The 18,457-nt window shown below is 44.3% G+C and overlaps 1 long non-coding RNA gene across 1 annotated transcript; it reads left to right on the top strand.

Moving 5' to 3' along the window:
* Nucleotides 1-563: 563 nt before the first annotated feature.
* Nucleotides 564-18,225, top strand: LOC128346164 (uncharacterized). Its single transcript, XR_008316814.1, has 3 exons — nucleotides 564-661; nucleotides 11,039-11,106; nucleotides 17,590-18,225. It is a non-coding gene; the product is annotated as an uncharacterized LOC128346164 (long non-coding RNA).
* Nucleotides 18,226-18,457: the final 232 nt, after the last annotated feature.

Below are 18,457 nucleotides of genomic sequence, written 5' to 3'. Positions count from 1 at the left end.
GGGGAGGCAGAGTCACCACTTGGCTACGGCAGCAGTGTGTGTGGGGGGTGGGGTTCTCCCTTTTACCTTCTACACACACTATACAGTGGGGTGAGGGGGTGTGCCATGGAGGCCACAGCTGCGGGGAAGGTGAGTGGACGAATGGAAGATTCCCCCTTCTGCCTTCCCAAACCATGCTGCGGTGTACGGAGTGTGCCTTGTGCCTAGGCTACTTATGGGGGCATCTTGCAATTGCTCGCATCAGCATCTGGCAATTGCTCCAGGGGGCATCTGCTGTGTCCCTCCTGGATCTGAGGAGTGCGTTGGGGGTGGGTGACTCTCCCTTTTTGGCTGGTTGGCAGCTGTAGCTGCTCTAGTCTTCTCTCTCCTTTTGGACATCAGGACAGAGTTCAGTTCCTTTGACAGTGCGGAAATTGCCAGGAAAGGGTTAACTGAGGCTACCAATCAGGGAGCAGCAAAGAGGGACTGCAGCTTGGAGCCCTCTGAGTGGTCTCCTTGGGTCATGTGCTTGCTCTGTCCACTCAGGGGACTGCTGTTGTGAGGGGCGTGGCTGGAGGACCAACAATGCTACCTGGGGCTGGAGAGAACCTTAAAAAGTTAATCGTGTGTCGCTCACACTCCCTGCCGGGTTTGCAGCATGTACCTGTCTGTTTGCTATGAGGTAAAAATAGGGTTCTATCTGCTTTTAGAATGTAACCCTATTTTCTGCTCATCTGAATAGCTTCATAGACTTGAACAGGTATCACAGTTTAAGTATTTGGGTATAGTCTTCCAGACCAATACTAGGAGGAATGTGCACAAGGAATATATAATGCAAAATGCCTTGAGGGCAGCAGCAGCTATTAACTCCTTTCATAGGAGGCAAGGTGCACAGTTTGTTCCGGCTGCCTTGAAACTTTTTTCAGCCAAAGTCCGGCCTTTGCTCCTTTATGGAGTGCAGCTTGGTATCTATTCCAACCTTGCCAGGCTGAAGGCAAACCAATCAAAGTTTTTGAGAAGTGTGCTCCAACTACCCCAGGGTGTCTCCAATGCATTTCTACGATTGGAAGCCGGCTGGATTTGGGTGGAGGCAAGTGTTTGGCTGGTAATATTTGAATATTGGCTGAAGTTGATTTTTCAGCCAGTAGGACTAGCACCCTTAGTGTTGAATGATACATATAGATCTAGGTGGAAATATTAAGTGGAGAAGGGGTTGAATTACTATGGCTTCTCCAGCGATGCTTTGGTTGTCTTGGGCTATGGGAGAGCAAGATCATGTCTGCGCCAACGTATTATGGATATGGAGAAACAGATGGACAGAAGCCAGATAGGGGTTGACACCTATTTAGGTAATCAAACATCACTGTCTGGCCCAGCAAGATACTTTAATAAAATATTAGTACCTAGTTTTCGGAGGGCTCTGACGCTTGCCCGGTGTAAATGCCTTAGAAACGGCTGTCTGGGAGGGGAGATACTGTAAGATCCCCTATAAGGAGCGTGTCTGCCCTTGTGGTTCTGGGGAAGTGGAGTCAACGGCCCATGTTATCTTGAATTGTCAGTTTTATCAAACTTTGCAGGAAAGATATATAAGTCCTTTTTTAACAGCATACCCCAGTTGTTCTGAGCAGTTCTATCTGAAATTACTTTTGACAGACCGTTGGGATATAGTATCTTATAACGTGGCAAAGTATTGTTTTCTGGCTAAAAAGACTAGAAAGAAATGTTGAGAAGTGAGATATGAAGTTGGATTGAATTAAATTTTAGATTATTATAATGCATGTTTTATGTAATGGATGAACTGGGGTGTTATGGTTCTGTTTTATGTTTCAACAGTTTATTATTTTATTTGACCAAGTTTGCTTTTATGTAAAGCTCACTTTTATGTAAAGCTTTTGTACGTTGTGTTTTGCTGGTCAAATGACCATAACAATAAAGATTTGATTTTGATTTGTTTGAAGGACCCACTGAGCTGAGCTGTTCCCCGTCTTCCCTTTCTGTGGCTTTTAAGGATGTGCGAATCGGTTCTAATTTGAACCGGTTCTAATTTGAACAGGTTTGGTTCAACAGTTTGAATTCAAACCGAACCGGGCACTTTGTTTGTCCTGCTGGTCCGAGTTCAAACTGAACTAGCCCTGGTTTGGTTCGAACTGGTTCAAGTGAGTTCAAACCGGTTCGAAGCCTCTAGGGTCCATTTTAAGCCTCTAGAGTTAGGGTTAGGGTTAGGGTTAGGGTTAGGGTTCGAAGCCTCTAGGGTCTGTTTTAAGCCTCTAGGGTCCATTTTAGGCCTTGTTCTCTATTGTGTGATCCTTCTTTTTTTTTCTTTTCTTTTTTTCTTGTCCATTTTAAGCCTCTGGCCCACATCCCACTTATTATTTTTTCCTGCAACCCCAGCCCCCCTCCCCCTCCCCCACCTGTGCTACCTACCTATACTGCTTTTCTCTCCCTTTAAACCTTCTGGTTTTTTATTTTTTCTGCCCTGTATTGCCTCTCTCTCTCTCTCTCTCTCTCTCTCTCTCTCTCTCTCTCTCTCTCTCCCACTCCCTTTAAACCCCCTGCCCCTTCCCCTTTCCAACAGCCTTATCACCAGCCTTTTAATTGATTTTCCAATTGTTTGTTTTAAGTTGTTTGTTTGGGCGGGTGAGTTGCTGAAAAGCTTCTCATTCTTCCCTCCCACTTGCCCCCGGCTGTGCCAGCCTGTGCAGCCCTGTGCTGTGTGCCAGCCTCTGCTGCCACTGGTCTTTTTTTGTCCTGTGTGACCAGTATGTGGGGCAGAAGATACCGGAAGAAGAGAGTGAGTTTTTACTTTGGGCTGTCCCTTTTCCCCCTAGTGGTTTTTAAATAGGGCCTCCTTTTGTATTTGGGTGTAGGGGGGGATATTTTCCTGAGTTTTTTCTTTTGCAGGTTGTCTCTTCTTTTTTTTACAGGTTGTCTCTTTTTTACAGGTTGTTTCTTGTTTTTACAGGTTTCCCTCCCCCCACACACCATTTGTGTAGTAGTTGTAGTTTATTGATTGCTTGCTTTGTCATTATTGCATTGTTGTGAGTAGAGTGGGTGGGCTTGTGTTAAAAGGGGTTTTATTTAAATAGGTGGTCTTTGTTTAAAAAAAAAAACACCCCAGTAGGCTTTCTTTTAAATAGGTTGGTGGTTCCCCCTGCTCTTTTAAAAAGGTTGTCCCCCACCAAAGTGTTTTTTTAAGGTCCCCCCAACTCCATCTGGTTTTTAAAGGTTCTCGCCACCCCATCAGGTTTTTTTTCTAAACAAGTTCCTCCCACCACTCTATCAGGTTTTTTTAAAGAAAAGATTTTCCCCACAATTGGCTATTCTTTAAAAAAAGGTTCCCCTTCCCCCAATTGGCTTAAAAAAAAATTTATCCCTCAAATCTTTCTTTTTAAAATCTCCTACCCAGATCCAATCTCCCCCCCCCACCTTTTGTCTTAATTTTTTATTAATCTGGACTCAGAGTCATGTCTGAGCGCTGTGTTATGAGCAAGGCTTACAGCAGGGTGGCAGGTTGAGGTGAGAGAGGTCTCCAAGCTGGTCAGGGTTGTGATGGAGGGCAGAGAAGACACCCTGAGCTGCTGCCGGTGCAGCCAGTCTCTTTTGGTGAATTCTTTGGTACCCCAGGTAAGGCGGTGGAGCGAAGCTCTCCTACCCGGAGGGGAAGCCTACTGCCACTGAACCAGTTGAGGTTCTTGAACCTGTGGTAGCAGATACATTGGGTGGTGCACCACCAGTGTTGCTGAAGCCTGGTGGTGTGTGGGGGGGATGTCTCCTGCCACGGCTCCTTCTGTGGCAGGGTGAAGGAGGCAAAGGGCAGGGAGGAGGTGATGCCTGAGAGTGCAGCCAAATTGTCCCTCCCTCTTGTGAGTCCTCCAAAGCTTCTTTCGTCGCTCAGTGCCCCCCTCCCCCAGGACATCCAGGTCATGGAGGATTCCAGTGTTGCGTCCTCCCAGTCTGGCTCTGAGGAGGAAGAGTCTGCTGCTGAGGTGGAGGGGCCTTCCCTTCCTCCGCCAGTGAAGCCAGGCACTTCTTCTTCAGGGCAGGGCAGAAGGGAGGGTGGGTGACATTGGTGGGCGAGAACTGACAACAGGCCCCGTAGGTCCGCCTTAACCAAAGAGGCCTAAGATGGCACCCAGGGTGCCTGAGGCCAACCAGAGCAGCAGGAACTGGACGCACTTTGAACTCATTCAAGGTGCCCCAACCACTGTTCGCTGTGTCCACTGCAGGGCACAGGTCAGTTGAGGCAAGGATCCAAAACACCTGGAGACTACAGCCTTGTGGCAGCACATGTGACATCATCACCCAGGTGTCCTTGACTCCACTGACAGCACTAGAGCTCCTGGTGTGCCTGCAACTAGTGCTGACAAGGGTTGTGTGCCAGCTCCAAAAAAGCAGGGCACCATGCCAGTCATGTGGTGGACACAGGCGTCAGGCAGCAAGCAGCCTGGTCACGTGGACCATTGTCCCCTCACCCACCTCATAGGGGAGATGATGGCCACTGACAACCAACCTTTCCAGGTGGTCGAGAACTCCAGCTTCCGCCGGATCCTCCAGCTACAGGCGCCCAACTACACGATCCCCCCAAAGACCACATTCAGCCAGAATGTGGTCCCCTGTACTGTCAGTGCAGGGAGCTTCTGACAGCTATGCTGCGGGCAGCACCAGTTGGCACCAGCATGCATTTTACCACTGATCTTTGGAACAGTGTGAGTGGGATGCATGCTGTTTTTCTGGCCCTCACTGCCCACTGGTGGGGCCCAGAGAGAGAGGGGACTTTTAGTGGAGCCTCTGGCTCCAGCGTGTCCCACACCACAACACGGCACAGGTGGGCTGTGTTGCATGTGGAGACCTTGGATGTCAAGCACACCAAGGAGCATGTGGCAGCCATACTCGGCTGCCAGATAGGGGAGTGGATTGGTGGGTTTCTACACCTCTCCCATGGCTTCATTGTCAGGGACAATGGCTCCAACGTGACCACCGCAGTTGAGTCAGTGATGGAGTGTGTCAACATACAGTGTATGGCTCACACGGTCCACCTGACTGTCAGGGATGCCATCAGCTTTGGGGAGCTGAAGGCGTTCAGGGAACAGGGCCGCCCCATCCCAAGTGCTGTTGCTGCCACAGCGACACTTGTGGAAAAGTCCCACAAGATCGTGGCCCATTTCCACCAGAGTGAGAAATCCAGGAGCCTACTTCATGAGAGGCAGCATGACCATGGGCTTCCACACCATCTCATCACCACAGATGTAGACACCCAGTGGAACTCCACCTTCCTCCTGTTTCAGTGCCTGCTGGAGCAGGAGGCAGCCCTCGATGACCTGGCGAGTAATGAGTCCTTGGTTATGTGTGACTTCTCTAATGCTGAGTGGAAGCTCATGTCCGAGATGGTGTCGACACTCAAGCCCTTCCTTTTTGCTACAAAGAGCTTATGTGCCAACACCTCTCCTCTGAACCAGGCCCTGCCCACAACTCTCTACCTGGAGAAACTGATGGTCAAATGGCGGACTTCACTGACCATGCCAGAGGGGCGTGCTCTGGCTGGAATGCTGAAGACCAGTTTTTGACAGGCTGGTTGATAAGTTGGGTGACAGGGAGGAGTATATCCTTGCTTGTCTCTGTGACCCGACTATCAAGGGCAATGTCGTGTGTGCTGCTGACTTGCCCAGGTGGAGGGACCTCCTGGTAAAGAGAGTTAGGGAGGAGGAGGTCACTAGGACCCGCAGAGACCAGGAAGGTGGTGTGGGTGCGCCTCCCCACAAGCGACCTGCACCCAGCAACAGCAGCAGTAGTGTGGGTGGCCAGGCATCAGCAGTTCCTTCTTCTTCCCAGTGCAGTGGCACAGCATCCCAAGCAGCGGTGTCAATGCAGCAGGCAGTTCCTGCCCCTAAATCAGCCCAGTGATTTAAGTGGGTGTGCCTTGGTGCCTTGCCCAGTTTGCAGGAGGCTTGGCCTACCAGGCCCACCAGTTCTGAGCAATGCCTTGCTCAGGACTTTGAGGAGCCTGTGGAGGAAGACCCAGAGATTGACCGTGTGCAGTTCTGGGAAACCCACCGCCAAGTCTGGCCGGACCTGGCTGTGGTTGCTGTGCGCCTCCTCTCCTGCCCGCCAACCAGCTTCCAGAGCGAGCAGGTGTTTTCATGTGCTGGTAACATGGTAACACCCGCTCAGTCCCGGTTGGACCCTGGTGTGGTTGAGCAGTTGGTTTTCCTCTAGGTGAACCTCACCCTGCGGGGCTACCCTGAGCTGGAGGTTGAGCTGGGCGAGTGATTAGCCCATGGTTGAGCCATGGTGTTGGTCACCTGCCTGGCAGCAGCCTCTGCTCATCCCTCCCCTCTCCGCTTCCACCTTCTGCTGACGTGGCAGCCATGTCAACCAAGTCACAGTGTGCCCACTACTAGTGCTGTGACTTGGCAACTGATACACTCTGCCCACTGGTGTGACTCGGTGCTGAACAAGCCCCTGGTTCAACCTGACCACAGCATTAGAGGGGCTGTGGGCATACACACCAACTAGGCACCAGCACTGGTCTGCATGTGTGTAAATAATATGTGAATTTTTAAAAGGCTAGATTTTTAAAAAAGAATTTTAAACAAGGGTGATTTTCAAACCAATGAATTTGGTGATTTTCAAACCAATGAATTTGGTGATTTTCAAACCAATGAATTTGGTGATTTTCAAACCAATGAATTTGGTGATTTTCAAACCAATGAATTTTAAACAAAGGTAATTTTCAAACCAATGAATTTCAAGAAATTGTGATTTTCCAAGAAATGAATTTAAAGAAAGGGTGCTTTTACAAGTAATGAATTTAAAGAAAGAGTGATGTTTAACCAGATGGATTTTTTTAAAAAGCAAACAAACACTGATTTCCTATTTCTAAATATGACAATTTTTAGATGGGTACTGTTGGGGGAAGGGCAGTGGGACTGCCCAAATGTCTGTATATATTTCAATGGGTATAAATATGTACTTGTTGTGTGTGCATGTGTGTGTGAGTGTGTGCATGCATGGAGGCTGTGTGTGTGTGTGTGTGTGTGTGTGTTGTACTAGTAGAGGTTTTTTTTTCTTTTCTTTCTGTAGATATTGTTTTTGGTCCGGTTTGTGTGTAGATAGTGTAAATATTGATGGTGTAAATATTATTGTATAGCTTCTGTATAGCTGGATTTGTAGATATTATATACTATTGTGTCCTATATATATTTATTTGTTTGTTTATTTAACATATTTGTATTCCATACCACCACCCCCTCTCTTCTCTCTCCTTGGTTCTTCTGACACACACGCACACACACACACCAGACACACATGCACCAGCCATGATGAGTATGTGGTCTCCCACCATATCACGTTGTATGTGGCTTCCACTGACCCGCCTCTGAGCCAGACTTTCCTATCCCTTTAATTTTTTTTTCTGAGCCCCCCCCCCCCGTCACCTCTTTTTTGGTTCTGCTGACATGCATGCACGCACAAACACACTAGACACGCATGCACTGGTCCTGCACCATGATAAGAAAGTGGTCTTCCGCCAAAGCACGTAGTGTGTGTGTGTGTGTGTGTGTAGCCTCCAACTCACTCTGAGCCGGTCCTTCCTCTCCCTTTAATTTTTTCTTGGCTGTCCTCAACTGCACCCAGGCACCCCCAAGTTGATAGGATTCATTGTTATTTATTCATGAATTTTTAAAGAGTTATTCTTTGCCTCCATTGGAAAGCATTGATAGACCTTTCACCTACTGACCTTAATTGCTGTATTCCAGAACTCTGAGTTCGATTCACAGTAATTAAGATCATAGTACAGTGTGTTCTTCTAGGCTCACCAATGCTTTCAATGAAGGCAAAAAATAATCTTTAAAAATTCATGAATAAATAACAATGGATCCTATCAACTTGGGGGTGCCTGGGTGCAGTTGAGGCTGGCCCTACCATGCCCCAAGACCCAAAAGGGGGCATGGAGATGACTCAAATCCCCATTATTCCCTATGGGAGGAATAAAAAAATTGGGGAAAAATTCAGAAATTCACCAATAATCACAGGAGTCTCCGATTGCCTTGGAGTTTGGTGGGTTGTTGGCACCCCGGGTGCCTACCACTCACCCCACGTTTGTGCCCCTAGGTGCTCTACATAGGGTATAATGGGTCAGTTTGAGTCTCCATTATATTCTATGTAGAACTTTTGAAACCGGTTCGAACTGGGTTCGAATTCAAACTGAACCAAAGAGGGGTTCGAGCAAAACCAAAACCAAACCTGCCCACCCTGGTTCAAAGCTAGTTCAAATTCGAACCAAACCGGGCAAACCGGTTTTGTGCACATCCCTAGTGGCTTTCCCTCCCAGCATTCAGGAGATCGGCTGGGAGGGCAAAGGATTTATGATGTAAAAAGTCTATTCTTCTTGGAAGATGTGTAGGCCTGTTTTCTGGGGTCCACACAAACCTGAGGTTGATTCAACTCCTGTTCCATGCCACCCTTCTGCTGCAGTGTGTGGAAACTTAAAGGGGCATCCTCCAGAGCAGGAGACAAGCATTCTGCCATCCCTCAGCCACCTCTCGCCTGATGTGTTTCCTGCAGTCACTGAACAGGCACTGAAGGGTGAGAGGTTCCTATTTCCAAGTCCATCTCTTTAGATGAGTCTGGCTCAGGGAGACCATCTCTTGGGGTACAAGTTCAGGTTCCTGGGGCTCCACATTGCCTGGTTCATCCTTGCTGCTGCAGTCTGGGTCCTGCACTTTGGAAGCTGGTGGAGGTGAAGGGGCTGTGCCTGATTCACCCTCCTTGGGATCTGAGTTCTAGTTGTCACTCAAGAACCACAAAACCTACTCTATGCAAGAGATAGGAGTGGTCAAACTGATTCTGGAGCATTATAACTGAAGACATTTCTGGGGGCAACTTCAATCATATACCAGAGTTAGCAAGTACATATCTCTATGTGTACTCAGAATGTACTCCTCGTAACATGTGAGGCAAACTCATCTCCTTCTGAATGCATATATATACATTACAGTGACATAAAGCTGTCACATCTCCTCAAGTCAGGTGCTTGCAGTACAGCTATGGTGGGAATAAAAGAGGTTGTCTTTCATACATTAAGGGAAACACTGTGAGTACTTCTAGTTTTAAGAAGCATGCCCATTTTTCTCTGTAATGTGTGCAGCAGCCCACACACAGGCTAATTATACCCAAAAAGGCTGCACATATTTTCAGACTGAACAACCATAACGAGAAAACTAGATAACCACTGTGTGTTAGTGTTGTTTACCTTAGAGATCTTAAACTAGATATTTAAATCAGAGTCTAACATTTTGGATTGGCCTAAACAGCAGTGGCACAAGTAGTAATCAGCCCTAAGAAATATCCTAAGAAATCCTTAGCATTTCTTCTCTCAAGCAACCTGGCTGCTCTGTTGAAGTCTCCCCTGCATTGTCTCTGCAAATTACAAAGTAGGTTTTCCACTTGGCTTTACTTCATTTTCCTTGAATATATCCACACCAAAGACTTAAACAGGCTTAACCTTTGACTGGAGAGTGGGGTTGAACTGACCCGGAGAATATATATATTTGATTTCTGTCTTGTACAACTCCATACTGCTTGTATTCCTCATCCTTAATACAGTCAATTGCCCTGTGGTATTCCATGTGCTCCCACCTGTAACTTTTTGTAAACTGCATTGTATATTCTCATGGTGTTGTGGGTCATTTTGTACCCCAATAGCTTTGAACGGAAAACTAAAAATTACCCTCCTTTAGTGGGGTTGTTTTTTTTTTTAGTCCTGTGGCTGGCTCCTCACTGGGAGACCACAGCCCTCTTCCTCCATCCCTCTATGCCCTTTATTAGCCCCTCTACTTCAGCCCTCTCCCTTCCCAGCACTGTCTCTCTCTCTCTCTTCCCCCTCCTCCCAAACCTACCTCCGTCAGCTGCATCTCCCTGCTGATGTAATCAGTGGCAGATGGACATATATACTGTACTTATATGTGTGGGTGATTTGATCGTTTATCATCAAGATAAGAAAGATTTTGATGAGCTAGTGAAAATTTTAAATAAAAAAGAACTGGAGATTAAGGAACTGGGTGAAATATCCTATTACTTAGGAATTAAAATTAAAAGGTAAAAAGATGGAAGTTTTACTCTCAATCAAAATCAAAAACACTTTGGACATATGATACCATTCATACTAGTAGACTCAACTAAACAGTGGGTCCAAACAGAGAATGCACAGAAGGCAACTGGGGTTTTTTATTACAAGTTCCATTTTGTTCAAGGTTTTTTTCAAACAGAGCCAAGATTAACCATTTATTTACTAGAGCTATGTTCCAGATATTAAAGAAAAGATATAAGGAGTTGATGGGGACTATTTCCTCATTAACACCTGTAAAGACATATTTTGACCCTGGTAAGAAATATGGATTTATTGAGGAAATATGGGTCATATAGATTTTGAGAATTTTTAATGGGGAGGGGTTACTCAGTAGGGAACAGACTGAGTATAAGATAGGCTATCAATTATCATGGTTATTTTGGTTTCAAATTAAATTTATTTTGAGTAATAAAGAGATAGTAAATTCAGTATCTCAATCACTTATGCATTTTGAAAAATTAATTTTGTCTTATCAGGATCAGCCAAAAGGGATCGTTTCTAAAATTTATACTCGATTGTTACAATTAGAAATAGCAGACCCTCCAAGAGCTTTGAAGGATATTTGGGAAGTGGATTTGGGAAGTCCTATAGAAGAGAGTAAATGGCAATCATTATGGAAGTTTGGGGGATTCCTGTCAGCTTCCATACAAGAATTACAATGGAAGATTTTACATTGGTGGCATTTAACTCCAGTAAAATTAGCATATAACTTTTCTGCTCAGTGTTGGAGGGGGTGTAAGCAAAAGGGGACATTTTACATGTGGTGGTCCTGTGAAAAGGTGGTATGTTTTTGGCAGAAAATATTTGGAGAAATAAGAATTATAACAAAACAAAACGTTGAGTGTTCTCTGGAATTGGGGCTATTACATATTTTTGTAGGAAATAATGCTAAGTTAGAAAATAAGGAACTTGTGATTTTTTTAATTCTGGCAGTGAAAACACAAATTGTTCAACAATGGAAATATTTGGATCAACTAACAACTGACCAATGGCATAACAAGGTATGATCAATTGTACTTTTAGAAAAGATCACTGATAAGATCAGATTAATGCAGACTGTGAGAGAAGAATCACAGTTTCACTGTATCTGGGCAGATTATATTTATTATTTAACTTGTGACATTTGGAAAACATGATTGTTAAATGTACTGTGTTATTATTTGACTGTTCTATGTTATTATGTGAATAATGCAAATAATTGGTTTTTTTTTTAAATCAAAATCAAAAGATAGCAGACTTAGTAGAATGTCTTGGTCTAAAAGAGGCAAATAAGGCAAACACCATGATAGAAGTGGATTTTCTAAAATTAAAAGGAAGAGAGAATCTCTAAAGGAAAATAAAAAATACAGAACAGGGATATGCTCTGATATATATCTAAGGTATCAAGACCAGATATTGCTGCAGCTGTTGGTATATTGTGTAAAAGGGTGGACTCTCCAACGAAAAATGACTAGAAAACAGTGAAAAGGATTGGACAGTGTTTAAAAGGAACAGCAGATTTGAAATTGCTGCTGCCGGCCTGCAAGGATCCTAAATTAATAGGTTACACAGATGCAAACTGGGCTGAAGACCAAAAGGACAGAAAATCAACTAAGGGCTATGCATTCTTCTGTGGAGGAGTAATTACTTGGATGAGTAGGAAACAGTCAATTGTGGCTCTTTCCTCCACTGAGGCTGAATACATTTCTGTAGCACAAGTGTGTCAAGAAGTAGTGTGGTTGCATAGGCTTCTTGAAGACTTTAAAATAAGTTAAGCAAAGCCAACCATAACGTATGAGGATAACCAAAGTTGTATTCTCCTTACAAAGAGTGAGAAATCCACAAATAGAACCAAACATATTGACACAAAATAGCATTTTGTGAGGGACTTAAAAGAAAAAAAAACTTCGTTCATGTGAAGTACTGTGCATCAGAAGAAATGATAGTGGACATTCTCACAAAACCCTTATCAAGAAATTAATCTGAGAATTTGCGAGAAGCATAAGGACTCGGAATTCAAGAACAAGACAATGAGAAGGGGAATGTTGGGACTTTTCCATAGACATTGTCTCTGTTCTTGTCCAGGGCATGCTTGTCTATGTATATGTGTATAGACACATATAGCCAGTCATATAGCCAGTGGGGAGCCTGCGTGGTGTAGTGGCTAGAGTGCTGGACTAGGACTGGGGAGACCCGAGTTCAAATCCCTATTCAGCCACGATACTAGCTGGGTGACTCTGGGCCAGTCACATGTCTCTCAGCCTAACCTACTTTACAGGGTTGTTGTGAGGAGAAACTTAAGTACACCGGTCTGGGTTCCTTGGAGAAAGAGTGGGATATAAAATGTAAGAAGAAGAAGAAGTCCAGGCTTGCAGGTTTAGCCTTCAGGTTTCAGTTTAGCCTTCTTCCTTGCTGTCTTGAATTTCAAACTGAGAGGTTCCCCCTCTCTTTGCATAAGAGACTGTTAGCCTCTTTATTGTTTTTCTTAGCCTATGTTTTAGTTAGTAATAAATATCAAACACTTGTTTCTCTTTTAGGGATGTGTGAACCGGTTCGAATTTGAACCGGTTCGAATTCAAACCAGGGTGGTTCGAAGGTTCGAATTCGAACCGAACCAGCCATCAGGTTCAAGCTGCAGGTTCGAATTTGAACCGAACCAGGGGGTGGTTTGATTAAAACCGGTTCAAACTGGTTCAGACATCCAAAAATTGGTAGGATGGTAGCTGGCACCCAACCAAACCCCAAAGCAATCGGACGCTCGTACGATTTTTAATGAATTTTTGAAAACTATTTCTATTTTTTTCTCATAGGGTATAATGGGACTCGAACCAGCCCTTTAAACCCTATTCTGGAGCACCCATGGGTGCCAACAACCACCCAAACCCTGAAGCAATCAGACAGTACTATGATTTTTTATGAATATCTGAAATAGTTTCAATTATTTTTCTCATAGAGTATAATGGGACAAGAACCAGTCCATATCCCCTATTGTGGAGCACCTAGGGGCACAAAGTAGGGTTGGGTGGTAGACAGAAAGGGGTGCCTACCACCCACAAAACCCCAAGGCAATTGGACACTCCTCTGATTATTGGTGAATTGTTAAAGTATTTTTGAATTCCTCATAGGGAATAATTAGTATTGCAGCAAATGTATAGCTTCACGTCGGGGGGGGAGGGGTGTCGTAGAACGGAGTGTGGTGGGTGGTAGTTCCCAAGGTGGGCAAGGAAGCTATCAGAATTATTTGAAAGGAATTGGGCAAAGGGCTGGTTTTTAAGTGATTTTTGAAGTTTATGTGTCTTTAAGGTTAGCAATGAGAGTGGATTCATGGTTTGTCATTGAAAACCCTATATGCTACCAAAGAATCTACACTCAGAACACTTCAGAAACAACAAAACCCAGTACCCCATGGGTTAGCAACCCATGGGGGTGGTTGGCACCCTCTTTGCACTAGACCACCACTCACTCTGGGCCACCCCAGCACCCCACAAGTGGCTTTAAGGTTTTTCTCCATAGGGAAGAATGGAGGTTTCAGCAGCCCCATAACTGCACTTGGGGGATGCTGGGGTGGCCCAGAGAGAGGGTGCCAACCACCTCCATGGGTTGCTAACTCATGGGGTACTGGGTTTTGTTGTTTCTGAAGTGTTCTGAGTGTAGATTCTTTGGTAGCATATAAGATTTTCAATGACAAACTATGAATCCACTCTCATTGCTAACCTTAAAGACACATAAACTTCAAAAATCACTTAAAAATCAGCCCTTTGCCCAATTCCTTTCAAATAATTCTGATAGCTACCTGGCCCCCCTTGGACACTACCACCCACCACACTCTGCTCTTGGACACCCCTTTCCCCCCAACGTGAAGCTATACATTTGCTGACACCTCCATGCTTCTTTATGGAGAAAACCCTTAAAGTCGCGTAAACTTCAAAAATCACTTAAAAATCAGCCTTTTGCCCAATTCCTTTCAAATAATCCTGATAGCTTCCTTGCCCACCTTGGGAACTACCACCCACCACACTCCACTCTAGGACACCCCTTTCTCCCCGATGTGAAGCTATACATTTGCTGCAATCCTCATTTTTCTCTATGAGGAATTCCAAAATAATTTTAAAATTCACCAATAATCAGAGGAGTGTCCGATTGCGTTGGAACTTTGTGGATAGTAGGCACCCCTGGTTTCTACCACCTACCTCACTTTTGTGCCCCTAGGTGCTCCACAATAGGGAATATGGGCTGGTTCGGGTTATTATACACTATGAGAAAAATAATTAAAAATATTTCAAATATTCATAACAAATCATAGGGGGGTCTGATTGCTTCAGGGTTTGCATGCTTATTGGCACCCATGGGTGCTCCACAATAAGGAATAATGGTCTGGTTGGAGTCCCATTATATCCTATGAGAAAAAAATAGAAATAGTTTTCAAAAATTCATAAAAAATCGTACGAGTGTCCGATTGCTTTGGGGTTTGAGTGGCAGGTACCCCTGGGTGCCAGATACCCTCTACCAATTTTTGGGTGTCTGAACCAGTTTGAACTCAAACCAAACCAGGGGGAGGTTCAAACAAAACCACAACCGAACCACCCCCTCCTGGTTCGAAACTGGTTCGAATTCGAACCGAACCAGGCAAACCGGTTTTGTGCACATCCCTATTTCTCTTTTAAAGTTGGCTTCCTGTGTAATTACTTATAACAGAAAAGAACTTTATTATGGTCATAGACCAATATACAAGAAATACAAACAGTGCATCAAGTAAATAAAATTTAAGAAGAAGAAAGAAATATATAAACTACTTATGAAATGCATTGCTGAAGATCAGATCGAGTTTTGCAGATTATAAAACAAAACCTGGCCACTATATTAATATTTTTTTCATCTGGATTAAGTAATAAAAACTTCAAATAAAAATCATCAGAGTGTCCTAAAAACTTAGACAATAAGGGGGAGATTAATCTCAAGCGGGCTTCCTTAAAAAAAATCACAATGTAAAATTGAATGTGTACTAGTCTCCACGTGGCCAGAACTGCAAGGGTGTAATTACTTATACAAGATAAGTAATTATGCTGCAACTCCAACTGCAGTTTCTGGACTATGTACAAAGGCAACCCAAAGTAGACAAGTCTGGCTGTTACCAGCATATGCAGCACTGTTAAACCACTTAAAACATCTCCAGAAATGGATGTAGCTGGTGTCTCAGCCGAATCTGATAGACAGCCCTTCTTCCACTGCCTCAACCTGAGAGACCAGGGAGAGGTTGGGTCCAGTAGTACACCCAGGCTACATACCGGCTCTTTCTGGGGAAATGTAACCCCATCTAGAACAGGCAGATCTAAGTCACTTCCTAAGTTCCAATCACCTACAATGAATACTTCTGTCTTGCTTGGATTCAGCCTCAGTTTGTTCTCCCACATCCAGCCTATTACTGCCTCTGGGCAGGCATTTAGGGAAGTTGGGTCATTTCAATAGATTTTGGGTGTTAGTAAAGTTGACTTTTTATTTGAGTGAGGGTGACAGTCCCTCTTCCCAGGAATCTTGGGAACTGTAGTTCTGTGAAAGTAAGTAGGGATTTCTAACATATAATTCTTGGCACATTACTATAGTAACATTCCCAGGATTCTTTATACAAAATCCTGACAATTACAGTGACATAAAGCCAATATACTGTACATGTAATGTCATTTTATCTAAGTCTGCAGACATATTTATATACACATACACATTTCTGAGTAAATGCAGACATATGCACAAGTTCCAGTATACACAGAACACAGAATACAGTCAAACACAGACTTTTAAGTGCATCTCTTCTTCCCACACACAGCCTTCCCGACAGAGGAGGCCTTGCCTTTGGATAGCAGTCCTTTGAAGGTAGTTGTTACTTTTAGCCTGGTGACTTTCTTCTGATCTGGCACAAACCAGCATGGAAAAATTGAGCTCTCAATGTCTTTCACCTTATATACTGTCCATATGAAATAAAATACAGTGAAATTAATCTCAGCAGGAGCACTTTAAGTAAAGAACAGATTCATAGAAATAGAAAAAAATCACTGGAATGAAGAGTTTGTTTTAATATTGGAAGTGGGGAGAGACCAGGGCAATGAAGTTATCAGTGACATTTCTTTCTTGGGAAACTTTACATGTACCAGTTGGGCACACTTGTTGGGATGTCTTACATCAAATGAATTCAACTGTAATTCAGGGGGTTGGGCCAAAATTAGAACGTTTTGACATAATGATCAGATATGACTGGGTGGACCATACTGAAGGTCTGGGCTTGCCTTGCTATTATAACCTTCCAGGTGGACAATATACAAGAACATGGCTGATCCCTTGATTATATCCCTTTTTGGAGGATTGGGTGAAAGAAGTCCACTGGCCCAGAGGGTGGTGATGATAAAGCTCCGAGCCTCAGAGTGAAGAGTAATCATATGACAAAGATTTCCCTGCTATTTCAGAATGGAAAAGGTCTGGGCTACCATGCCTTGCTGGCCTCCTCCTTGGGACTAAAAATGTGGACAAACATACCACAAAATATGAGTGGAACAGCTGAGGCTTTACTTTACTTCCCGAAGGCAATGAGTGGTTCAGGACCTTTTGAATCCATCTATATATACACTGGAAACCAGGGCTGTCCTTAGAGAGTCCTGGTGGGGTGTGGGGCCCAGGGCAAATCAGCAGTGCAGGGGCCCCTTCCAGTTAATTCTAATGGGGTGAAAAGAGAAGGGCCTGGGGGGGTCACCCTGCTTGCCGTGCCCTAAGGACAGCCCTGCTGGAAACTATATATGTTGTCATTTACTTCTCAGACTGACAACTATAAAATTGTCATGGCCACTAGGTTTCGAACCTGGCACCTGCTTCCCTGGGCCTTGGCCTTAGATGGAGGGCTTGAGTCACGCTATTGCTGTTCTCTAGTTATCTCAAACATCCTGAGTGCACCAGAAAGATTCTTCCTCAACTGTGTCTTATCTGCCTTTAAATATCTGTGTTGTATTCTATCCAGTATGCTATCTAATGGCATAGCAGAAAATGACTTGCCTAGCAAGCATGAGGTTGCCGTTTCAAATCCCTGCTGGTATGTTTCCCAGAAACACCTATATTGGGCAGCAGCAATATAGGAAGATGCTGAAAGGCATACTGCGCAGGAGATGGCAATGGTAAACCCCTCCTGCCTTCTACCAAAGAAAACTTCAGGGCTCTGTGGTCGCCAGGAGTTGACACCAACTCAACAGCACACTTTACTTTATTCTGTTCAGTAATCTTTTGCAGTTTGTTTTTTCAGACATTTGTCCCAAGGAGACAAATGTAGAGAGCGTCTATAAAAAAGGGAAGGGAAGGAGGAGAACAATGGAGTTGTTGCTGAATAAACCTTTAGTTAAATCTACTTAAGATTTCCTTGTGTACATGAGGGAAGCAGCAATAAAACATCTGGCGATGAGATTTTGAAACAGCTAAATGTGTGATGCAAACTTTGCATCCTTTCAACTCCTGTCCTGCTTCTCCTTCAGTTTTCTTTCAGGTCAGGGCTGGAAAAAATGTCCCCATCACGGTAGCAGTGCAGGGTTGTTCCTTTTGGCTTCATCGTCATGGTGATAGGAGAAGTGACTCTTCTGGCTGTGGCCTCCCATTGTAGGTGAGCAGCTGCTGCACTGGATATTGGGAGTAAGAAGAGAAATCTTCTTAATTTCTCAGAAGAGGCCAGACTCAGGCATCAGACAAAGCAAAAACCGTGATACAGATAAGCTTCAGATAAGAAGACATTTTGGCTTGTAGAGACTCAGATTATGTGGGGAGGGGAATCTGTTTTCCTTACATACATTAGCTTCACTTTGGCTGAGTATAGAGTTGTAAGCACACAAGACAGCAGGATACTGTAGAGTTAATGAAGAAACATTAATTAAACATTTATTACATAAGATATTCCATTTGCTGCTACTCTAGCACTATTATTATGAATACATATAATGCTTTCAATAAAAGTATTCAAAGCAGTCTACATAGAAAAATATATAATAAGATGGTATATAATGAATAAATAAGATTATAATAAATAAATAAGATGATTACCTATCCTAAAAGGGCTCACAGTCAGAGATGCACCTAGGTAATTTTGGAGCCTGGACCTAAAGGCCTTTGGAGGCCTCCCTCCCCTGCAAATTAAGCATCATCATGCTCGGCCGGCCGACCACACCAGGCTAAAGAGGATTGGGGCGGGGCGGGGGGGCTGTGGAAAAGCCACCTAATGGCGCAGTGGGGAAATGACTAGCAAGCCAGTGGTTGCCGGTATGAATCCCTGCTGGTATGTTTCCCAGACAATGGAAAACACCTATATCGGGCAGCAGCGATACAGGAAGATTCTGAAAGGCATCATCATCT

Source organism: Hemicordylus capensis, chromosome 2, assembly GCF_027244095.1.
Source record: "Hemicordylus capensis ecotype Gifberg chromosome 2, rHemCap1.1.pri, whole genome shotgun sequence".
Lineage (NCBI taxonomy): Eukaryota > Metazoa > Chordata > Lepidosauria > Squamata > Cordylidae > Hemicordylus > Hemicordylus capensis.
The sequence above is the reverse complement of the archived record's forward strand: the minus strand, read 5'-3'. Positions and strand labels throughout refer to the sequence as shown.